The sequence below is a fragment of the Macaca mulatta genome, chromosome 8 (genome assembly GCF_049350105.2).
Source record: "Macaca mulatta isolate MMU2019108-1 chromosome 8, T2T-MMU8v2.0, whole genome shotgun sequence".
NCBI classification, from domain to species: Eukaryota; Metazoa; Chordata; class Mammalia; order Primates; family Cercopithecidae; genus Macaca; species Macaca mulatta.
Window position 1 is genome coordinate 128,489,342 of NC_133413.1, and position 26,109 is coordinate 128,515,450.

At 40.3% G+C, this 26,109-nt stretch overlaps 1 protein-coding gene and 1 long non-coding RNA gene across 2 annotated transcripts in view; one reads left to right on the forward strand and one right to left on the reverse strand.

The window, feature by feature from the left end:
• LOC144330626 (uncharacterized) overlaps window positions 1–18,003 on the forward strand; it is a 28,655-nt gene extending 10,652 nt beyond the window's left edge. The window contains exons 2-4 of the long non-coding RNA XR_013396951.1: window positions 5,605–5,716; window positions 7,010–7,145; window positions 11,228–18,003. This is a non-coding gene — a long non-coding RNA (uncharacterized LOC144330626). The remainder of the gene's footprint in view (window positions 1–5,604; window positions 5,717–7,009; window positions 7,146–11,227) is intronic.
• The window catches only part of EXT1 (exostosin glycosyltransferase 1), a 316,318-nt gene that overhangs the window by 280,633 nt on the left and 9,576 nt on the right, over window positions 1–26,109 (reverse strand).

Consider the following 26,109-nt stretch of genomic DNA (forward strand, 5'->3'; position numbering starts at 1 on the left):
GGAAAAGGGAATTGTGTCAACTGTGGTGTTTAGAACATCCACTGTAATCATTTTGTACTTTCATTCTAGAGAACATAAATGTAATTGGCTGGTTTGGATGAATTTTAACAACAGCTGTAAACGTTAATAAGTTTTCAATGGGCCCCTCCGTCACTGTTACTCCCAAAGTCTTCGTATATATTTCCACTATCACTCAGTAATTATTCCTTTCAGGAATATGTCTGTTTCAGTCCTTCTCCCCATAGAGCACCTCCTCAAAGTCCTTGAAGGCCAATGGCTGCATTATTCACCTTCATGCCCCAAAGCAATGCAAGTGTCTTATGGATTCCTCAAGAAACCCAATCCCTGCCACAAGTGCTCACACCGTCAGTGCTCACAAGAGTAAGTGAGCTCCTATTATAAAGAAAGGTCTGCTGAGTGAATATTTGATGAAATTTTTAGGAGGTCCAGATGCCTTTCTTTCTTAAGTAAATCAGTTACTTAATTTTTATCTTGTATTTCAGTTATAGAATTGACTGTGCAACTGGATGAAAATTATACAGTAATTTTTCTTTGATTTCATATAGACAGAAAATCAAGAATTATTAATGAGCAAATAAAAATAGAGTAATAGGCCGGGCGCGGTGGCTCAAGCCTGTAATCCCAGCACTTTGGGAGGCCGAGACGGGTGGATCACGAGGTCAGGAGATCGAGACCATCCTGGCTAACACGGTGAAAACCCGTCTCTACTAAAAAAAAAAAAAATGCAAAAAACTAGCCGGGCGAGGTGGTGGGTGCCTGTAGTCCCAGCTACTCGGGAGGCTGAGGCTGGAGAATGGCGTGAACCCAGGAGGCGGAGCTTGCAGTGAGCTGAGATCCGGCCACTGCACTCCAGCCCGGGCAACAGAGCGAGACTCCGTCTCAAAAAAATAAATAAATAAATAAAAATAAAAATAGAGTAATAATAAAATATTTCATTTTTTTTGTTGTTTTTTTTGAAATGCTTGGAAAGCAATGTTCCAATTTAAAACTAGAGGGAAGGGAAGGGGGTTGAAAATCGGTCTCCAGACAGAATTTTCAATTAAAGAAAAAAACACACAGAAAAGTCCAAAAATAAGTTCATTTTTCTTCCAAAAAGTACACTTTAGATTTTTTTTCTTTTTAAAATAACATAAACAAATGATTCCTACCAAGTCCAGAATTTCTAGGAGGCAAGACACAGTCCTTTCAAGGCAGTATGCTAGGAATGTCAAGAGCTCTGCTGTATATGAAAAAGGTCACCAATGAGCAAGGAGCTTCCAGCTCCAGGTATTCTCAAGCCTTCCAGGACCACCACCAGGCTTTCCATAGACTCCTAAGATCCAAATCCAAAGCCTTCTTCCTTGCTGAGGCGTATGTAGCCAGGATTCAACTGAGACCACCCTGCTCAAATTCCCACCAAAGGAGGACTCAATGCATAACGGAATCAAATAGAATAAAAACTGTATTTCCCCAGTTATTGCACCATAGATAGCTCTCCATACACTTCTATAGCAAAAATGCTAAGTCCTTACTGCTACAAGATCCTATCCTGAAGGATCCTTAAAAGCTGCATTACCTTATTGCATTTATCATCAAAGCAGTAAGCACAAAGCTTGGTACACTGGAAGTGCTCAATAACATTTGTGGAATGAAAGAACACGGCAAAAGAAATAACGAAACCAAAAAGAATTCAGCAGAAGATTTAGGTCTTAATTATTCTGAAAAGCAATAAAAACAGAATTAACCTAGGGACTGTAGTAATAAATATCAAACAAAGTGACAATAAATTTACCTCACAATTAAATAAAAAATGTTTTAAAGAGCTACCTTTTCTACCTAGTACTCCTGGCTAGGTCCACACTTTAACAAATATTCTTTATATTTTCATTAACAACACTTTCACATTCACTACAATTAAAATCAGTACTTACAGCCTATATTATAATTTCGATTTTTTTTTAAAAAAAGAACATTTATGAATACCAAAATGCTTCTGTTATAATTTGAGTGCTCATTCTATATACTACTGGCAACAGACTATTCTTAGTAGTAATCATATTTTGTATTTCTTTATAGTTTTATTATTCAGGTGTACCTCCCTAGACACTATGATTTAGTCTTGGCCATTTTTTAAAACAAATTTTTTTTCTATTCTTTCAGTCACTTTGAATCTACAGATTCCTTTTCCAACTCCTTTTTTACACAACTCACTATGTATCTGTTGAAGAAGAACAAGGGGCATTTGACCAGACTTCTCTTTTTTATTTTTATTTTATTTTTGAGATGAAGTCTCGCTCTGTCACCCAGGTTGGTGTGCAGTGGCACAATCTCCACTCACTGCAACCTCCACCTCCTAGGTTCAAGCGATTCTCATACCTCTGCCTCCCAAGTAGCTGGGATTACAGGCACAGGTCACCATGCCCAGCCAATTTTTGTATTTTTAGTAGAGATGGGGTTTCACCATGTTGCCCAGGCTGGTTTCGAACTCCTGACCTCAAGTGACACACCTGCCTTGGCCTCCCAAAGTGCTGGGATTATAGGCGTGAGCCAGCACGCCCGGACCACTTTTCATCTTTAAATTTCACTAACAAGGCTTCCTAGGTCATGACCATTTTTTTGGGGGAGCGGGGGGAGGGGAAGCTTAGTCCCAAAGGTCATTCTGAAAGACATTTACATCATAAATACATACATCATCTTTCCGCAAATGAAGGGTAAAGAAGGGTAAACATGTAGCCTTTAGTTATGTTATATCACATACCACCATGTTGGGAAATTTTAAATTGCTCCTATTCATAAATAGGGAAATATGAGTTACAGATGTGTTTAGTTAAAAAAGATTAAGGAAAATGAAGAGTGATCTGTGTACATATGCAAAGAAAAAAGAGTCTCAAGTGAAAGACAAATTGTTACAAAGATCAGACTTTTGAGAACACAAAGAACAGTCAGGCTGAATTCCATTCAAATATTAAGAACCTACCATGTGCAAAAAAAAGTGCTGCAAAAACACAAGATTTTAAGTTCCATTGAAAGAGAAGTTATGATAAAAGCACACACACTTAATGATTCCTGTTTTTGCCATAAAAGTTCTTATATGCTATAAAAATGTTACTAAAAATATGTCCCTTATAGACAAGATTTTTCATGACTAAGATGAACACAATTAGATATACTGATGAATCAGGAAAATAGTCATCAAAAACATTTTTTAATCAAAGTCAATTCTGCATAGGAAAAAAATAATTTTAAGGGTACAAAAAGCAACATACTGATATATTAAGGAAATTTGATCTTCTTATCTTTAAAAATAATCAACTATAGTTCAAACCAGCCGAGCAAATAGGAAGATACTAATTTTTCACTATGTCCGCAAGTTGGAGGCTAATTTCCCTCTGTGCATGAAAAGTGTTAATTACTTGAATAAAACCTTTTTAGTAAAGCTCAGGGTTCCTTTTGATGTCAAAAACACAGAAAGTTCAAAGGTTAGACAGCCACTCAACAGTATGACAGGCCTAAAACCTGAACAGGAAACTCATTTCTAAACTTCCCCGTAAGGTATTGCAATCCTAAGCCCAGAGTGGCCAGGCATTGTTTAGCCTGCTGGTGTTTTTGTACTTTGCCTAAGGATTTATTCAGAGGGGTGACAATACCTACCTCATCACCAAGGAGAAACATTCTTTCGGATACAAAGAATCCCAGCCATTTCTTCTAACACTGCCCCCACCCCCACCCCACCCACTAATTACTTTCTCAACATTCTGGAAGGCTAAAGACCCTAGTCAAGTTGAATAGCCCCGGATTTAGCCCACATTATGTTCTATCTTGTACTTCACACCCCTCCCAAAATTAAAAAGAAAAGAAAAAACATTAACCACATTGGATGTAGTCAGGAGGAGGATGGCTGCAACAAGATCAACTCGGAAATAAGAAATAACTTCAATAGAAAGAAAGAATAGAAGTGGCTAATCATATAGAAAAGGTGTCATTTACAAAAGGTTACCAGAGGCATATAAACTCAGGGAAGCCAGATTTTGGCATACAGTGTGATTCATTCCCTTATTCGATAAGCATTCCCTAATGCCTCCATGCACCCTGCTAGGCACTGGTTGAAAAGGCAAACGTGGTCCCTGTTCCCAAAGAGTTCACAGTGCAGCAGGGAAGAGACCACTAAACGTATGATTATAGTACGCACATTTGAGCCTTGAAAGAGATAAAGGAGAGTCAAAAATTAGGTGAGGGTGAGGTTGGCGGCAGATGATGCAATGGGTCGTGGCAATAGCAACACTATGATTTGAACTGGAAATACGAATATGACGAATATGAGTATCTGTTTAGTAGAGACCTCAGATAATCATCAAAGCAATGGAGAAAATGGTATGGAGGACGCCTCCACGAATTCAAATCATCTGTGTTTTCTGAGTTGTTCAGCTGATAAATATGACTTGCCTTTTATCATCAACAAGAACTTCGTACCACCCTGAAATCTGATCAAATACTGTTTCCTTGAAATAGGAGATGTTATCCATTTTTTAACCACTCAAACTTCTTCTCTTATCTATTAATTTCACAATTCTTTAGATTCAATATATCAAGTTTGGAAACTAATAGATGAATTAAGTAAATAATGGCTTCTTTTTTTTTTTTTTACCTCTCATAAATTGGATCCGGTTATCAGCACAACACTGAAGTTCCCTGAAGAAGTTCTGGTGGAGACTGAAACATTAGTTTTTAAAGGAGATTAGTTTTTTAATCAAATACTTAACCTTTTATATCACTTGTAGTTTAAATGGTATTCTGCAGGCCTTGGGCATAATCAAAATGAAATGCATTTTTCTCTGAAGGTAGTTCTTTTAAAACTCAGCCAATAATAATGCCTTTTAAAGTGTAAGGATTTTTGCCACCAAAAGAACCTGAGCAATGAACTTAAAACTACATTTTTAAGTATATAGACAAAAAGCATACCTCATCTATTATAATAGGTGGAGCAAGTGTTGGCCCTCCTTTACTAAATACAGAAGTCTCATACTATGAGAGGCACTTCAATGCCATGGGAAGTCATAAAATGTGGTTCCAATTCTGGCTCCTTCACTAATTAACACATCATCTCTCCACGTCTCAGCTTCCTCATAACCCTACTCTTCAGCAGGCAGATAAGACCATTAAGTCTTTTGGGGGGATTGGGGGGAGGGTGGAGTCCTAAAATTCAATGGATAATAAAACTAGTTAATATTTAGGGAGCACTATCTTATGCCAGGCACTGAGCAGAATGCTTTTCATTCAGTATCTCATTTAATTTTACAAAGCAACACTAAAAAGACAGATACCAGAATCACCATCTTACCAATGAGGAAATGGGGGTTTAGACAACTAAATGACATACAAAAGGATATCAAACACTCATAACCACTAACTTCAACCATTTTCCCAAGCCTTTAAGTTCTCACTAGGTCATGCAGGTAACCAGATTCCAACTGATTTTTAAAATACACAGTTTTCCAGAAAATGAAACATTTTGCAGTATTTTTACACAACATTGCTGAATGTCAATTCTGCATACTTTTGCAATAAGAAGGTTTCAAACAATTTCTCTCTTTGTTTTATCTCCAGGTAGATTTACTATACATAGATATCTGCTTTTAAAGTCCGAGCAGTGTTCTGGAATGCAGAACCAGATCATCTGCTAGGATGCACATTTTCATCCCCAATGTCTACAGAACAGGTATTTTGGGTTCTTTCTTACCTTTCATAAAGTGTTTTCATCACAGAAGCTGCCTCAAAGAAGATGAGGAAGCAGATATCTAAATAACTGTACCTCTTTCTCGGTAGTCTTTCTGATCCTTGCCCATCTGCCTTTCATCCCTGCATATACTGAGTCCGAGGAGGAGAAGGGGAAAAGGGGATTACAAAGAAATTGCCACTGTCATTTAATGAATTGATGTTGGCGTGCTTTTAATAGCCCCATTTAATTGTACGGTCGTATTTTCTGCAGAAGCTCTCCTACCACTAATGTATTAACAGTCTCTTGCCCTACCCAGGGGAATTACAACTGCTCCATTTTCTCCTCTTTCAACCCAGCCTGTACATTACTTGTCTTCCTCTTAAAATTGTCACAAAAACCAAGAGCAAAACAAAAAATTGCTAGGTTTTAGCCAGGTATAAGGTAAGTATATGAAAATACGACATTTAACTGCTGGGAAAAACAAGAGTTGGGGAGTTCTTGTGAAAGAGGAGTGTAATTAACCGTATAAAAATGATGAAGTCTTGTGGCCACAATCATGGGGACAAGAAATGTTAATTTCCCCTTATTTTAAAACCGTAACATCATTAAGTCCGTTATAGAGAACTGATGGCAACATGTGACCTCAGACTAAGGGAAGGGGATGGATTTTCTCATCCTAAGATACTATGCCAGGCCAAAAATAGCAAAATGCATTAAAAATAGCTGATGTCTTAACTGAGGCCTGTTGTATCCAGGTATATATTTATTTCTAAACTTTCGCATCATGCACCATAACACAATGCAAAAAGAGCACTTCTCATGTAAGTCTCACTATTGTCCTAAAAAGCATTGTTCTTCGCATCTGAGAGGAAAAAAAGTTTCTAAAACTAGACATCATGAAAAGACATCTTAAGATTACATCTGGAAATCTTTTGATTTTGTTATTTGGAAAATTCTAAATTTATTTTCCAATAAGATCTTTCTGTTCTTTCTCAATCACACTAATACGAATAAACCTCCCCCAAAATAAAACCATTATAAGGTGACAATAAGATTGAGTAACCTAAAACAATGATATTTCAGCAGATGCCCAGTTTCTTTTAACAAGAAACAGATGGGCAAAGTTTAAGTAAACGTGCGGTATGAATTTCTATACAACAAATAAGTTCCAAACTTACAGATAATGTAACCCCAAACACCAGGTCAAGCTAACTATAATTATATAGTGAGCTGAACACATTTTCTTTTAATTAAGTTTCAAATGGTTTTCTCACAAGTCATTCCTATCCACAGGCCCAGTGAAATCTCTGCTGGTCTTCTGGACTTCATTTTAATTTCCCTCACTCATTCTAAACTTCTTCTGAAATTGAAAACAGAGAAGAAAGAATTAAGTTTGGGGCGAGAGAAAGACACCTGAAATTTCAGAACGGTAAGGCCAGCACTAGTGATTACACATCTCTTCCAATCAGTTGCTCAATCTCTGCCACCACGATACACTCTGAAGTATGTACTCATGGCCCAAGACATTCTTACAGCTCTTATAGTTGATTGAGAAGACCAACTGACAGACAGTTAAACTGGTGGGGCTTGCAAGATGGAGAAACAGACATTTCTCCTCATTTTTAGCATATAATTTGATAAAATTCCATCTCAGGATATAATACTTTTAGCTAAACTCTGATCTTGAGGAATTTAAGAACCAAATTTGAAATTTAAACTTGAGAATAAGCCTAGGACACAAAAAGCACTTAATAAATGCATATTCAATGCCTGAGTGAATAATCTACAGAACAATAATCTCCACAATTAAAGAACATTTATGGAAAACACTGTACTATTTAACACTCTCCATCAAGTCCCCATTGCTCCTATTATATCTGTTATGAATATATCTTCTTCTTATGTGGTTAATCACCCACCAGTCACCATAAGCGTTTAATGATTCAGGCTGTCAGGGCCAGCCTGGCCCTAATCCGTATTCTGAATATAAAGAAATCAAGAACTAAACCCAGTATCATTAGGCAGACAGGTTCTCTGCCTATGCCCTAAGTGACACCTCAACACTTCTCTTCCTAATCTAGTTTAATTGGCTCCTAAAATGCCACACCCTTTCTGGTGTTCTTACTGCCCAGCACAGTCCCCAGGACACAGTAAGAAACTCAATAGAAGTTTTCTAAACTCAAGAATCAAGCATTATTGACCAAGCTATTGGTCAATAGGTCTCAATAAGAAAAGAGGGAGGCGGGGCACAGTGGCTCACACCTGTAATCCTAGCACTTTGGGAGGCAGAGGCGAGTAATCACTTGGGTTCAGGAGTTCAAGACCAGCCTGGCCAACATGGTGAAACCCCGTCTCTACCAAAAATATAAAAAATTAGCCAGGCGTGGTGGTGGACACCTGTAATCCCAGTTACTCCGAAGGTTGAGGCAGGAGAATTGCTTGAACCCAAGAGGCAGAGGCTGTAGTAAGCCAAGATCATGCTACTGCACTCCAGCCTGGGTGACACTATCAACCAGTCTGGTAATGATTTATCTTTGACCTAGTAATCCTACTGGAGTGGATCCTCAGGAACATATCGATTAGTTTGGAAGACAAATGAGGAAATATACAAACCACTGATCTAATCACCAAGCTCTCTCAGTCAAACTGAATGGGAGAGACTCAAGATCCTCAACTGGGACTTTTATAAGAACCTAGACCAAGACTGGTCATCACAGAGTATACAGAGTAAAGATGCAAGGAACTCTTCCAAGGTAGAATAAATAGGACTTGCTGAAGTGACTGTGTCCCAGATGCCACCTCCTGGGATCCAATGCAAGTCCTGTCATGAGAATTATCACAGCGCACAAAGTCTGTACTACCACAGTCCTTGTCAAAATGCATCTTGCTCATGCTTGGTTATGTGTGCATCCATCTCGCTCACTGCGCTGCAGGCTCAAAGACTGCGGGGATCAGATTTTCATGCAGCAATTCAACCACCAAGCAAGAAACTAAGCTGGGCATGGCATATAATTCAGTCGTTATTAAGCCTGCCTGGCAGAGCATCAGGGTCACTTGTAAAACCTTCGAAACCCAAAGGCCCAGAGCTCAGCTCCTCGAGATGCTGGGTCCACGTATGTCAGTGTTTTGAAAAGTCCTTAAGTGACTCGGAGCACAGTCCAGGCTGAGACCTAGAGCATGGCATTAGGGAAGCATTTGATTCTAGAGCCCAGTTCACGCTGGGTTCAAATCCTAACTCCGCCCCTTATGCTTTGCACGACTCTGGGCAAGTCATTGAGTAAGTCTCGGTCTCACTTTCCTCATATGTATTAATAAAATGGAGACTGAACTAATATACTCAACGAGCTTTTGCAAAAATTAGATGAAATCGTGTGTGTTAAGTATAGTGCCTTCCTTGTCCACAGTAAGTACTTAATAGATGACAGATATTTGGGCTGGGGGCCTAAAGCCCAGTGCCTTACACAATCCATATTGTATTACAATAGATGTTTATGGAAGGAAATGGGATGAGCCTTTATGGCTAACAAGGTACGATTGTTAAGCATCACACATCATCAGGTAGCATTCTTCATCCAAAGATGGTGTGACAAATAGACAAAGGGTTAGGAAAAAATGTTTAGAGAGAGATGAGTAAATTCAACTTGGATGTCAAATGTATATCGTATGGAAACAAGGATGCTGAGGTTATTAAAATAACCTGTTTGCTACAGCCTTGGTGTCTGTCCTCTCTCCCATGGGAACAATGGGAAGAAGGGTGAGGAGAAGAAAGAGTAACGCCCTCCAGGTTGTGGTACTATTGTGTGTTGCCATTTTGTTATTAAAGCCATATACCATAGCTTAGGGGTGGGGGGCAACAATGAGTGGCATCTGGCCGGCTTCATCACAAGGTTAGTGTTTCCTATAGGTTTATGGTACCTAAAAGGTTGTTTTGTTTGTTTGTTATTGGGGCCGGGTTTTTTTGGTTGGTTGGTTGGTCATCTAACCAAAGAATATGGGAACACACTATATTCAGAGCCTACTGGAAGACAATGCCGTTTTTACAGTAGAAGTCACTGGGGAAAACAATTCGCTTAATAAACATTCACTTTACTGCAAACTTTAATGGAATGCATCCATTACATAACTGGGAACAAGAGCCACATGTTCACATATACATATCTATCCTATGTTAACCGTGTGTGTGATGGAGGCAAAACAACAGTGTTTTTACTGAAATAAAAATGTACCTGTTTCATTGCAGAGCTTTGAAAAAGAAAAGCTTAATCCATTCTGCATTTTCACAAGCAACAAATTTTGTGTCACTGTGTATCCTCTGATAATCTATTTTAAAGGAACATTTCAAGCACCAGAAAAATAAAAGAAAAATATCCCTTAGATGAATCTGACTTGTAAATAAGGAAAGCTATTAAGTGCTTACTTGTTTTTGGTCTCTCATAAACACTGTAAATAATCTCAGATACACAGCTCATCTGGCTCTACTCAGCGAGGCTTCATTTTTCAGTAAGGAAAAGCACACAATATTGGCTAATTTTCTGGTACCCAATCCTCATCTTTTAAAAATAAATAAATGAATAAAAAGGCGGGAAGAGGAAGACTGTCAATCAGATAAAATAGAAAGTCTAGCAATACAAGCAAGTCTTGTGTATTGCCTATCACTTACATGGCTAGTTATATTTATCAGCTGCCTAAAATTTGTGAAAGGCCACCTCCAAAATTTCTTGACACTACCAGTATTTTTATGGACTTGGGAGCCTCTTTAGGTAAACCATTTTAGGAGCAAGAGTATAGAAATAATCCATCCTGAAAATGCCTTCTATTCTAAGCACCTGGCGTAAACCTATTGTGACCTGCGATTTCATATTATGGCCTTCCACACATAAAGGAAATGCTCTGAATCCTAAGGACTAATTGCACATCCACAGACTTCCTTGTTCAAAAGAGCTTTTAATTGGGCACGTTAAGTTGCCAAGTATGTTCAAAAATGGTATTTCCAGTAAGCACGCAAAGTGACTGCTGATCTCGAATTGGAATATTCAGCTTCCCTTTGGATGGGGAACGGATGCACTTATTTTAAGCTGTTCATTCTCTAGTAGATGACAACATGAAGGGAGAAACTGAGAATCTTGGTCTATTTAATTCAGCTTGCATTCATAATAATATGAATGTTTCAGTATAATTTCAATGCAAAAAGATAATGTAAAAAGGGGTTAGAAATCTAAAATTAGAAACCACTACTCACACAAGATATAAATATTAGATATGTGTACTTCTACCTCCTGTAAGCAATTAGTTTTGTAGTAGACAGAATGGGATAACTATTTAGCAGCTTAATTTTGTGTTAGACTAGGTTGTTTTTGAAACTTCCCTTCTCCAGTAAAACCCTGTGTTTCGATTCAAAAGAAAAGGGTAGATATCACCTACAAGACTCTGCAACATCACACAACCACATAAAACTGTCACCATGAAATACTGCGCTGCATGATTCTGTTACTGCTTCTTTTATCCTTGCAGCAATGGACATACAATTTCAGAGGATGAATTCGCCACTTCAAGGCTCGTGCCCAGCGCTGGACAGAAACAATGAAAACAGTCTTGGGAACAGGAGCCCCTAGGGATGTAGGCACTGCCACCCAATCTGACAGCAAATACACCTTTGAATTAATAATTTTCATACTTCCCACACTCTGAACTTTTTTTCCTGAAATAAGAATATTCCTCCATTCCTAGAAAGGAGCCCAACCCTGAAATTAAACCCAATGCTACAAAACCATTGAATTGTTTCATCAGATATTCACATACTAAAACTAAAACTAAAACCTTAGCTTCAGATTGGAGGTACAGTTTTCAAAATAGTTATTAGACATTGTCAGGGATCTTGAACCAAGGATCAGAGGTCTACAAACCCTATAAAAACCTACGTAGAACTTTGATGTGTACTTTTCTGAAAGGAGATTTTAGAATCCAGAGTGCTCTCTGACCTAAAAAAGTCAATAACCAACCATAAAGTTGTTTCTTTATGCTGGGGAGAAAAACATCATAAAGTTATGCCAATTGAACAGAATATTGAAGGAAAACATTTTCCTCCAATCTAATGTGTTTACACAGAAAGAATTTAATGACAAACTTTTATCATGTAGACTACAACAGAAAAAAATTGTTTAATAAAAGATAAGTTTGATTCATGCATGTAATTGGGAAGCATTTGTTCTTATTGTTTTTACATATTAATGTACAAAGAGATTCTTTCTCCTGTGAGTAGAATATAAAAACCTGGTAAAAACAAGCCCATTCTCAGGCTTATAAAACAAGCCTTTACAGATAATTATGTTTTATTACTCTTCATTTTATGGGGATTGTGTTATACAAAACAAATACCAGATGCCTATTTGTTTTATTCATTTCAGGGCAAAAAAAAAAAAAAAAAAAAAAAATCCTACAAGTGCCTCTGCGAAGAGAACTGCTTTTAATTAAACACAATGCACAATGAGCACATAAAGTTAATACTGTTTGAAGCCAGCAGGTAGAGTAAATGCATTGAACAGCAACTGCTGAATCCCCCTTCTTCTCCCGGCTGCTGCACTGAAAACATTCCCAGGCTTATTACTTGGGAACGCAAATCAGCAAGGGATACTTGAACAAGGTCATTCATGGACTCGTCTTGGGGAAACTAAGGCCAACATCCATGGACATATTAAACTTGGAGGTGAGAAAACAAAACAAAACAAAATGCATTTTAAGGGCACCTGTATTAAACCAGACTGCACATTAACCCTTCTTTATGAAATTGGGTAGATCCCTTCTGAGCCATTTGGCTAAAGCTGTTGAGATGGAATGAACCAGGTTCATTTCTGCTACGTCAAAAAATGCAGAGATTTCTGGCATGGTTCAGACTTAATCTGCAAACACCACAGAAGGACGTGTCAAACGGTGGCTGCTATCTGATTAATATAGTAATGCTTAAAAAAAAAAAAAAAAAGTAGGAGAAGAAGAAGCCCTAAAGAAAAGAACAGTCGAACTAAAATTTGACAGTTTCTTCCTGACCCCCCAAAAATAAATCAGATCTGTTCAACTGTCAGTTCTAATCAGAAAGTGAAAACTCAACATGCCGCATTTTAGTCCCACAATGAGAAAAATGTGATTCCTTCTCTTACTTTTTTTTTTCCCCTCTGCTTTTGTTTTCTTGTTTACTTTTGATCAAATCATGGTAAAACCCACTCACTGCCCTGGTTCCAGACATAGATATTATCTGGCCAGTTATGAGTTGTACTCACTAGTGCCAAGAGAGAAAATAAACAGTTTGAAAGCACCGTGTGAAGTAATATGAAACAGCCTGAAATTATATCTGGCAGCCCACTTTCCACAAAGAATATCCATACACTTTTAACTAGTCACGCTTACTTAAGGGGTCACACCCCACCTTCCGCTATTGGCATTTCTGAATCTCAGGGTAGTCTTGATTCAAGGAGAACGTGTATTTATTCTTTTACATGAGACTGATCATTTCTCGCCTAGTGTAATTTGGTGTTTTGACTAAATGGAAAAAATAAATTGTATGTTATTTTTATACTGAAAAAAAGGCCTTAACATCATAAGACTTTCTTATAACCCTTAAAACTGATTTTTAAATGGAGGTAGGCAACTGAGAAAATAAGCATTTAAATTAGTTTTCAGCCAAAAGCCCCCCAAAATTTTGCTTAAAAATTAGGGTACTCCTCATTCTCAAAGATTTGGGGGTGAATATACAGAAAAATACTATAATCAAGAGTGAAATGCCAAATTTTACACTCAGTTATAAACTAATCAAAGGAGCATTTTCACAGTAGACTCCCATATAGCTGTAAAAACAGAATGAGGGAGAGATCTATATGGACTGACACGGAATAGTGTTTGATGTAGGATTAATCTTATTTTCTAATAAGAGAAATTACAAAAAAGTATATGTATGCAATGATCCTGTTTTCAAGAAGATAAACAGCATATGCTTAGAATAAAATATATCCACTAAACTATTCAAGGTGGTTATGGGAAACAAATGATAGGGAACGTTCACTTTCTATAATGTCTGAATTCAACAATGCTACAGTATTACTTCTGCAATCTAGATTTTAAAAAATGTGTCCTTTTTTAAAACATTCGCCAGATTATTAAAACCCTTGGATGTTCTCTATCTGAAAAGTGAAAGGTAAAATTGAGCTTCTGAGATGAAAACTCTTAGGAGGTTTTACATAGGATACGGGAAAGCCAGAGGACATGAAGCATGGGTGGTGTGCACATGCATGAGTATGTGTGCCTGTGTGCGCGAGCACAAGCATTCAGAGGAAAGAGGGAGGATTACTGAAAAAAAGAGGAGCTAAAAGGAAGAAGCAGAGGGTAGGGTGTGGTGACTCAGACTGGAGGGAAGGCCTTTTGTAAACAGCCACAATAAGTACCTCCGATGGTCCCTTGGTAACTGCTAGAGAGAACCTAGGAAAAAGAGGTGTATAAAATTCCATCCTTTTCAGTGGTGGTGAGAGGTGCCAGGTGCTATTCTGCAGAGAAGTGTCAACCAAACACCTGTAAAAAAAAGCAAAGCAGCCCAGGCGTAGTGGCTCATACCTGTAACCCCAACACTTTGGGAGGCCAAGGCAGGAATATCACTTAAGACCAGGAGTTTGAGACCAGCCCAGGCAACATAGGGAGATACCATCTCTAAAAAAATAAAATAAAAAATTAGCAGGGTATGGTGGCACACGCCCTGGTGGTACTCCAGAGGCTGAGGTGGGAGGATTGCTTGACCCTGGGAAGTCGAGACTGCAGTAAGCCATGATAGTGCCTCCATCCTCCAGCCTGGGCAACAGAGCAAGACCATGTCTCGGGGAAAAAAAAAAAAAAAGCAAAATGGTCTTGGGATGAACCATGGAAGCTGAAGTCACTCTGTAGAAAACCATGCATGTCCCTGGCCAGGTGCAGTGGCTCATGTCTGTAATCCCAGCACTTTGGGAGGCTGAGGCGGGCGGAACACCAGAGGTCAGGAGTTCAAGACTAGCCTGGCCAACATGGTGAAACCCCATCTCTACTAAAACTACAAAAAATTAACTGGGCATGGTGGCAGGCGCCTGTAATCCCAGTTACTCGGGAAGCTGATGCAGGAGAATTGCTTGAGCCTAGGAGACAGAGGTTGTAGTGGGTCAAGATAGCACCACTCCACTCCAGCCTGGGTGACAGAGCGAGACTCTATCTCATTTAAAAAAAAAAAAAAAAAATGCACGTGCCTGATAGATGACACCACAGAATTATATCCTTGTGAATCCTGTAACCCTGCATACACAGGTTTATGCTAAGGCATCACAGTCCAAGAAAGCTGTTTTGCACCACAGGTGGTTGGCTAAGCATGGCATGCTGGCGCCTCATTCATCTGAAGACAGTTAGGAAGGAGGCTCTGGTCCCAAGGGCACAGTCTGTCCCTTCCTTTAATGGGGCAGCTGAAACGCCGAAGAAGTCAATGGGGGGACATCTTCTATTAGAAAGTTGCTAGAGAGTTCTGCTACAATTCTCTTCAATGAGTCCACTATCTCTCAGCCTGCTCCCCAAAAGGAGACAGTTTCAAAGAACATAAACCGCACCTGGCCAAGAACTGAGGCCTATGTTAGACAATACCATGTAGCTCAAGTTCCATACAGCAGGCTTGTAGGGATATTATAGTTATGACCAGGAACCTACTTGTAGCTAAAGTGACAATCAAAGGCATGAATTATTTCAAAGGTGCAAATCAGCATCCGATTTTGGTAAATCTCTAATTTCACTCCTACTATTTCGAACCTCAAGGAGGGTAAAATATATAGAGATGTAGCATATCTTCTAAAATTACTTTTTCTATTCAACAGTCTCTGTGTTATTACAAAAAAATAAATAAGTCAGCCGGGCACAGGCTTGTAATCCCAACACTTTGGGAGGCCAAGGCGGGCGGATCACGAAGTCAGGAGATAGAGACCATCCTGGCTAACACGGTGAAACCTCATCTCTACTAAAAAAAAAATTAGCCGGGCGTGGTGGCGGGTGCCTGTAGTCCCAGCTACTCGGGAGGCTGAGGCAGAAGAATGGTATGAACCTGGGAAGCGGAGCTTGCAGTGAGCCGAGATCCGCCACTGCACTCCGGCCTGGGCGACAGAGTGAGATTCCGTCTCAAAAATAAAATAAATAAATAAGTCTAACTCTCTCTCTCTCTCTCTCTCTATATATATATATATATGTGTGTGTGTGTGTGTGTGTGTGTGTGTGTGTGTGTGTATGCATACATATATATCTCTCTCTCTTCTAAACTTACTTTTTCTATTCAACATTCTCTGTGTTACTACAAAAAAATTAAGTCTAACAATTCAGATCCAAAAGTTTTTCTGCACTAAAAGTCTACCACGACCAAAAGACACTCATTCAACAAGTATTTCTTGGAGATCCACTATAAACTTAGCACTGTGTTAAGTGCTGGGAAACAGATTAAAAACAAATATATACCGTCCCTGTTCTCATGAACCTAATTGATAGTCAAGGTTATAACTAACACAAGACTTAATCTGAGCCCAAGTCGAGTATAAAGTGTGAAATAACCAAATAACTGTGATTAAAGTATATCTGGAGGCAAATAATGCAGAGAAAACATTTATCAGGCACATTTTTCCACCATGAAAGGAAATGCTGTATACTTTGATCACAATTATTTTTTTGGTCTGGCACCCTAGGTCCATATTTGAAAAGGAGATATACTACAGAAAACTAAAAGTCCAGAATATACCATATCTTACCTTCTGTTTGGGATCTAGAATTTCTAGACTAAAGACAAGGCTACAAAAAGCTAATCAAATATGACATTTACTAAGCACCTATCAAGCAACCTACCACCTTGAAGGTGGACTCTGGGATACAGAGGAGAATGAATCAGCTTTACCCCTGAAAGTACAGAAACCTAGACAGATAAAAACTAAATAATTATAATGCAAGGTAGAACAAGTTAAGGTCCCAAATGGGATTCAAGGGCTACAGCCACTCACTTACTGCCCTGTCTAAATTCCAGGATTTTCCAAGGCCCTAAAAGACATAAGGAGGACCATCCAAGCCTGAATGACTGGACCCCTAAAATTATACAGGGCAAGAGAATACTGGGGTTGGGGGGACTTTTGAAAGTTCCTCCGCACGTGTTGGAAATCAACTCTTAGATTACCATCTCACCTGCTTGTGTGGACAGAGGAATGTGTAATACAAGCATCTGATGATGAGGCTGGTGATAACCAGGTAATGCCCTAGGCTGAAGGGCAGGCCAAATCACTGCTGATTTATTCTTTGCTATCTGAAAAATCACTAGGCCATTTGTAAACCCCCAAGGGGGACTAAAATGACAGGCTTCAAATGACAGTTCTTACACCATGTCCTGAATAGGAGCAAACCGAGAAAGCTCCCAGGCCACACCACGCCTGGGAGTTCCAAAAGTGAGTATCTTATACTTTCAGAGACATGTCCCAAAAATCCAATTAATTCATCTCATCTAATGAAACAAGTTCATTGGAAATGCATTATCGTATTTTTATCGCACTGCTGCTTGAATCTCCAAGTCAGTGAACTAGAAGAAAGAAACGTTTATTTTGTGGAGAAGATACAAGAAAACTTTGGGAAAAGAGAGGATCCACTCCCCCTACCCCGCAAAAAAGGAGTCCTTTATAAAACAGCCCCTTGATGCTTGGCAGAAAACAATATACACCACATGCTCCGGAAAAATTCCCAGCAAAAAAAAAAAAAAAAAAAAGATTTGAAACTTGAATAAATGTTCCGCATACAAATACAGGCCTATAATCATCATTGTGCATAAAATACATACCCTGCTTCCTGTCTTGAGCCAAGCAGTATCAAATTTGGGACGAGACATTCCATCTCACTGTACTTATACTTAGTGAACCATTCGCCAGAGTCTCTTTTTGAACAGTGGATGTTAGAGAACCCTCCGTATAATTCTGTAATGTATAAGAAGAATTTAATCCTGTTCTAACATGCTTTTTTTTTGGATATGGTGAAGTTTCAAGGAACACAGATGACCCAACGACAGCAAAGCCTGCTATAACGTGGAACTGGATAGGACTCAGATCACATTTGGATTTGGTGGCCAACACGGTATCACAGAAAAGTTCTTACGATGTGTGTATTCATAATTGCAGGTTTGTCTCCTGAGAAAAAGAATGAAAACATAAGTTCCAATGTGTCTGAATGCTCCCAGATCTTCGAATCACAGGCCAGAATTTCTTCCCTAACTTTTACCTTGGTCCCTGTTATAAGTTTATCCTCAAGGATAGGCATACACTGCTTAAATTTAACATGCAGAAATGGTGCAGAGGTCTCGGTCCTGCTGCTGCCGATAATGCCATCCTCAGGAAAAAGCCATCAGTCGTTAGCAGCCCCGCAAATTGTTGAAAGCAGAAAGTCATTCGCTGTTATCGCGCTTCCTGATTTGCGAAGTGCCCCCTGCACGGTGGGATCACTCGCCTGGCTACCTGGAGTGCTAGAAAAGAAAAAAATGGCTTTCCCTTCTCCATCTCGCACAGGCTTATCTCTGAAAGTCATCTCAGGCGACCGACCCCCAGCACATTTGCTACCCATTGTAATGTTTTTTCAAGAGGCAGGAACAAGACCTCTCTGACTGCTCAGCTGCACAGAACTAGTGGGAAACATAATACTTTCGTAATAGGAGAAAGAATTTTTTTAAAGACACAAGGTAATATTAATGATTTGCACTCTTGGTTGAACAACTTCTGGGAAATAAAAATCTACTGTATTTTGGCAACAGTTCCAACAGGTGGTTGGAATTCTGGGCACTTGCCAAGCCACCAGGAGCTTCTATATGATTGGAAAGTTATTGTACAATATTGCACACTACAATTATAATGAGCTGTAAACAGATAGGTCAAGTGAAAGAAATGAAATTAAAACCATGATAAACATACACAAATGGTAAGCCTGAAGTTACAGGCATCAAATGTGCTTTAATGGAACAGACAGATTAATAATGACAGTAACAATAGTTTCTTATTGAGTGTTTACTATGTTCCATGCACTATTCTAAGCATATTACATGTATTATTACTCATTTAGTCCCTATAATAGCAACCCTATGAGAATGAAATTGCTATCTCCATTTTACAAGTGAAGAACAAAAACAGAGAAGCTGAACAAGGTCTGGTAGCTAGTGTCAGAGTCACCATCTGAATTCAAACCAGAACCCTTATGTGTAACCTCGAAGCAATCCTCAGCTGGAAGTCAAGAGATGTGTGTCCCATCTCTGATTCGGTCATAACTGCATGACCTTGGGCAAATTGCTCAACCTCCCTGAATCTCTACTTTTTGTCTACACTACATAAGAGTTAAACTAGATTTTAAGATCACTTCCATAATCTTACTGCTCTTCTCTCCAGACAAAACTATCTGATACCAAATATTTGGAGTCAGTTGAACACCACGCTCTCCTCCCTGAGCAAACATACAACACACCTGCAGATATACATGTGCATGTACAGATGTAACAGCCCCAATCGGAGGTCTCTGTGCAGGAAAATCAGATGAGGAAAACTAAGGCCCAAAGAGGCTCAAACCTCACCAACACTCCCTACATTCTCACTTCATATTTTTCATCCAAAGGTGCTCGTTTCTTAGCTTATTTTTATAGAAACCTAAGATTTGTTTTGACATCTAATCCTTTTTGCCCTCTGTTATCCCTACTTGAGTTACTGCTTAGATACAGCTCAGTCTAAAATAAGTGCAGGAAAATACTACTCCACCTTTTAACCGTACTAAGCATTGAGGTACTTAAATTTTATCTTATCATAAAATACTCTTCTTTTTAAAAAATGTGTAACTCTATAATCTAAACACAAAAAATATTATACATTTCCACTCTGAATCAATAGAAGACTGACTGCCCTGCATTTACAGGTTTGCAACACTGCACTTGCATACTTAAAAATACAGTTATCATACAAAGTGTTGCTTAAAGGTAGCTTTTTCCATGCAGGGGTGAATTTTAAAGACACATGCAGCATAGAAGAAATGGTGTTTTCAAGAAAAATGTACTCTCTGTCAGTAAAGCAAAAGCATCTCAGTATTACATACCCTCTGATTGGATTTTCAGATTGCTTCAGATATACAGACCTAGGAATAATTTTGGAAAGTGGCCTTCCTAATCTTTGTAAAAACATAAAACATAATTTCTACTTAATCAAGTGTCATATGGTTGTCACCAAATCTGAATCAATTGTTAAGGCCCACTATGAAGTCAAATCATTGCAATACAGGACACCTGCTCTTTTACCTATGCATCTTCAGTACTTCTACGCAATATCCCATAGGATTCTACAAACTAAACAAGCCACGATTTTAAATGGAGAAAACGGAGGCCAGTGGGAGGAACAATTGTACACCTTCCCTTTGCTTTTCCCCACTTTGCTTTTTAATAAATGATAAATCTCAACAGGAATTAATTAGCAGCCTGATAGCTCAATTAAGCCCTGTGTTACTATATACTCTGGGGCAATGCTTCAATATCAGTTAGCAGAGTTTGAATGTAACCTGAGCAAAAAGTGTAGGCCAAAAGTTTTATTCTATCAATCCTTTGGGAGAAAAACTACAATTAAAGGGGGGAAAAGGTTCAATATCTACGGACTGTTAAATGATAAAAAGATCATAATGTTTTTTCCTGTACCAATAAATTATTTGGATTTGTATTATGCAGCAAAACCCTTTGGTTCTTTTTAATTTGGCTTCAGTGATACTCATATCAAACACAATAATAAAAGCAGAAAAAGAAAGAAAAGAGGCCAGCAGCAGTGGCTCATGCCTATAATCCCAGCACTTTGGGAGGCTGAGGCAGGCGGATCACGAGGTCAGGAGATCGAGACCATTCTGGCCAACATGGTGAAACCCCATCTCTACTAAAAATACAAAAATCAGCTGGACGTAGTGGTGTGTGCCTGTAATCCCAGCTACTCTGGAGGCTGAGGCAGGAGAATCACTTGAACCAGGGAGCGGGAGGTTACAGTGAGCCGAGATCATGCCACTGCAGCCTGGTGACAGAGCAAGACTCTGTTTCAAAAAAAGAAAAAAGAAAAAGAAAATACCTTGGGAAAAAAAGGTTCATTGGAAGAAACTTCCCATTTGAACATGACAAGAAACTCTGGGTGAACCAGCAAATGAACACAATGAACTTGGAGTACGAACAGGAATGCCTGAGCTATAAAACAAAAAGAATAACATTTAGAGACTCCATACTTTGAATATACCACATCAACAGTAGTAACATTCCCTTCGGTTAAATAAATGTAAATTTTTTTCATTTATGCAACAAACACTGAGCACTTCCTGTGAGTCAGTCAGGCATGGTGCTGAGACTCTGAAGGTATAATGGTACGAGAGCTCAATGTCATTTTCCCAAGGAGGCCTTTCTTTCCCTCGATATTTAAAGCTGCAAAACTCTTCCTCATCCCCACTCTCACTTTTGCATCCAAACTACCTGGTGAGCTTTTTAAAAACTTGGAACTTTGGCCAGCTGGGCGCGGTGGCTCACACCTGTAATCCCAGCATTTTGGGAGGCCAAGGCAGGCAGATCACTTGAGGTCAGGAGTTCAAGATCAGCCTGGCCAACATGACAAAACCTCACCTCTACTAAAAATATAAAAAATTAGCTGGGCATGGTGGTACATGCCTGTAATTCCAGATACTCGGGAGGCTGAGGCAGGAGAATTGCTCAAACCTGGGAGGCGGGGGTTGCAGTGAGCCCAGATCACGCCACTGCACTCCAGCCTGGGCAGCAGAGCAAGACTCCTTCTCAAAAAATAAAAATAAATACAAACCTGGAACTTCATCCCTAATTGGCCTGGACTAAGGCCTGGCTTCTTCAGAAGCTCCCCAGGAGAGTCTACTGTACAGTTAAGGTTGAGATCCATGGCCTTAACCCCCTTCCATATGTTGCTTTACTTCACAACACCCAGCACCTTCTAATATATGCCAAAGTGTATGCCATGAGCCTCAGCCTCCAGTCACTAGGCTGTGAGCATCTAGAGGGCAAGTATGTACACCTTCTTCACTGTTGAATCCCCAGTGCCTGCACACCGTAGGCACTCAATAAGTATCTGTTGAGTAAATTAATGAAAAACCAACATGAATCCTTCCCTCAGGTTCTGTGCAATCTACTGGAGAGAGAAAAACAAACAGCCAACTGAATGGAAAACCACAGCTGGGTGTTAAAAGTTCTATATGAGCACATACCAGGAGAATTTGGCCTTCTCTGAGGCATCAAGGAAGTGACTCTGAAAGAAGTCAGATGCAGCTGGGTGCTGGCATTCCAGAAAGTGGAAAGAAGGTGTATGGGGAAAGCGGGGAGAAGGAAGAGGAGTGTGGCTCTGCCCTGGGGCTGGGGATGAGGAGGCAGGCAGAGCTTACCTGCCTTAGTAACATGTGAATTAACTACGAGACACCCCCAAGGCCCATTCAAGCAGGGTGGTGATCATATTTTCTATCAGTGGCACTGTGGATGATTTCTACCAATCCGTCAGGACGCTGAAATGTGTGCAGGAAGTGTGCCTGCTACACCTCCAAGCTGGGCCCCCACTAGGAGTGTGAAATGCCCAACATACCTGCCAGGGCAACCATAGGGCAAGAGATGAGATGTCCCTTGTCCCCTCCTGGGCCCCTCCCTTCTCCAAACCCTAACATTCATATGCCACACCTTAGGCAGGCAGGGCCAGCCCTAGCCCTAGGCTAGCTCCTCTCTTCACCTGAGCCCACAGCCCAAGTCATTCTAGATACTAGTCCATCAAGAATAGCTCGCACTACAGGCCTACACCACAGGATCAGAAAATTTATCATTTCACCTAGGTTTAACACACCTAGGATATGCATTATGAAAACCCAGAAATCAGAGTTAGCAACAAATAGCAAAAATCAAATGCTAATCCAAAGGAGACCCTGTCTCTCTGGAGCCCTGGTGGAAATTGCTAAAGTTGGTAGACAAGTTTTCAAATGGACATCTTACTCTTAAGACCACCAACACACTTTATTAACCATACGGTTTTCAAACAAGTTATAAAACACATTGCTTCTTTTTCTACATTCTTAAACAAAGGACAGTGAACACAAATGATGTATCAGAGTCAATACTGTACCATGCTATAGTTCAACAAATATCCACAGAAGCTGTGCTTGGTGACAGGCAGGGCAGTAGGTGTTGGACTTGGAAGCACATTCATTCCTGAGGAGCGTGTAGAACACATTCTTGGGCATTGAGCCAGCTGTTCTTAAATTGCCATGGTTCTTTACTTCTTCTGGGCATTACAGTTTATAATTTCTTGGCCCACTTCCTTATATTTGGGTTACCAGCTGTCCTTTCTTCCCAGTACTATCTGCAAGAATCCCTCTTTCATTTTTAAATGTACTGCTTCTAATCTACTGTAGGTTGAGAAACCAGATTACCTAACAGGTTAGAATTGTCTCTCTAAAGTAAGATTAAATAAATTCTAGGTGAGAGACCCAAGTGATCCTCTATAAATCAATCATACTATTGTTTGTAAGTGTGTGGTCTTTATGACATCAGTTCCAGCTGTTCAAAAGCAGTACAGTGCTGTGGTTAAGGACACAGGTTCAAAAGTCAGAGGGCCTCAGTTCATCTGCTACGTGGATGCTCTTAGGCAAACCACTATGAAAGACTGTCTGCTTCAGTTTCTTCATCTGTAAAATGGAGATAAAAGGGGTATCTTCCCGCTAGGTGGACATAAAGATTAAAGAAGATACTTCCCATTATCCTGCACATAGGATGCCCTCAGATATAAGTTGCTGTTGCTGTTATCCTCGTCATCAACTGGGGTCAAATATGTGCATGCCAACAGGATATGGCTTCAACAGCGCCTGCCACAGCCAACTTCCCCTAACCACAGTCCTCTGTTCCAGGAAGCAACTTTTTTTTTTTTTTTTTTTTTGGCAAAAGGATGACCACCAATTAAATCGAGAGTGGCAATGTGACAGGGCAGTCATTTCACTGACCGGGTCACCACCATACCCAAGACGTAGGCTAATATGAATGGCTCTCCCCAGCAGGAGCAATGCTTACTGGTAAAGTCAATCCGACTGGTCTCCTCCAGGCCCTGGATGAGAGAATTCAGAGACTGGCCAGTGGTTGAAAGACACACACAGGGCCAGAGACACACACAGGGCTAGCCAAGCAAGACATGAAGGCAAAGAGTAGGGACAAAGGAGCCTGGCCCAGGTATTGTGGTGGGTCCTGGGAACTTACTAGAGCAGTTTCAGTTCAGTTCCTGTCCCATGTCCCCTCACAATAAATCCCAAAACTTAAGGTAGCCCAAGTGATTTTCTGCCCTTTGCAACCTAAGGGCCTGCTGAATTGGCCGAGGGAGACTACCCAGTAGCTGAGCTCCACTCACACAAGGTGTCCCTCCAAATGTTACCCTCAACTGTTGAGGGCTGAAAAGTCAACTGGAGGCCGGGTGCAGAGGCTCACGCCTGTAATCCCAGCACATTGGGAGGCTGAGGCTGGTGGATCACGAGGTCAGGAGATCGAGACCATCCTGGCTAACATGGTGAAACCATGTATTCTATTCAAAATACAAAAATTAGCTGGGCATGGTGGCATGCACCTGTAGTCCCAGCTACTCGGGAGGCTGAGGCAAGAGAATCGCTTGAACCTGGGAGGCAGAGGTTGCAGTGAGTTGAGATCGTGCCACTGCACTCCAGCCTGGCAACAGAGCAAGACACCGTTTCAAAAAAAAAAAAAAAAAGTCAACTGCAAAAGAGATCACTTGCATTAATAGAGCAGTCAACCAGGGAACCTGAAGGCCATGGAGTCAAGGAAGGGTCTGACTGCCCCAGGGATCCCCCTCAACTGCTTCCACCCCTACGCCACAACACATGCAAGCCCCAGCTTCAAGACCCCTATAGGTCTTTATAGAAACAATGGCTGGACTTCCAGGGCACCTACCACAATTTCCTGAGGACTTAAGTATCAAAGTAGAGATAAGTTATTGCTGTGGCTTAGTTAAGAAGAGCTAAGTTTCGAAACTAAATGAACCTCTGTAGGTGATTAGAAAATAGCAGGGGCCAGGCGCGGTGGCTCAAGCCTGTGATCCCAGCACTTTGGGAGGCCGAGGCGGGTGGATCACGAGGTCAGGAGATCGAGACTATCCTGGCTAACATGGTGAAACCCCGTCTCTACTAAAAATACAAAAAACTAGCCGGGCGTGGTGGCGGGCGCCTGTAGTCTCAGCTACTTGGGAGGCTGAGGCGGGAGAATGGCGTGAACCCGGGAGGCGGAGCTTGCAGTGAGCCGAGATCACGCCACTGCACTCCAGCCTGGGAGACACAGCGAGACTCCGTCTCAAAAAAAAAAAAAAAAAAAAAAAGAAAATAGCAGGAAGATGAGTTTAATAATACCACTGCCCCATAGAGCACATTAACCTTTACAAGGTACAGTCTCACACACTCCACCTCATTTGATCTTAACAACCCTATGGGACCAGTATTATGATCTCCATTTCCAGATGTGGAAACTGAGGCTGAGAAGTTAAAAACCTAGTCCAGGAATTTTTGGGGATCAGCTACTGTTTCGGTGCAGGGCCGCAGGCTCTCCCTTCTAAAGGGCTTCACAGAAGACAAAAGGGTACACAAAAAGAGGCTGTGCATCCTCACAAATTTCTCCTTTTCTGTCTGTTTTTAAATCACTTAGAATAGTGCCTCCTTTACATTTAAAATCCCAGGCCTTACTTAGATGCTCAGAGGTCAAAGCAACCTGTCCAAATTTACCTCCTGTGGTCCATGGAGTCAGCAACCAAAGAGAAAATGGAAACAAATGCCTTGATAAACTGAATACAATTAGCTAGAAGAGTAACAGCTACCTAGGTAAGGCCTGCACCTTCTGAAATCCCAGGCAAGGGTATGTGCACAGTGCTTGGAGAGAAGTCTAGGGATGTCTGCTCAGTAAGAGAACAGGGAGGATTCTGGCTGGAGAAAAACAAAACTTCAAAGGGAAGAGAGCAGTGGAGCTTCAAAGGCCCCCTGGCAGGACCAATTAACACCTACAAATGTTTATCTAGGCAGTCATTTAATGATGGCTACTTCACTAAATGGGTGTTCACCTTAAAAACAGCTATAGCCCAGAATGGGATTGGAGTGGGGAGTTAGCGGGGACAGGACAGGAAGTTCTGTATTGTGTTTTGAGAGACAGACCCTAGTCAAGAGGAAAACACTCAACAAGGTGAAACTCATCACAGACTATTTCTAATGAGGAAAAAAAAACAAGTTAAATATGTAAGAAGGCTGGGTGCTGTAGCTCACGCCTGTAATCCATCTGAGGTCAGGAGCTAGCCAGGCGTGGTGGT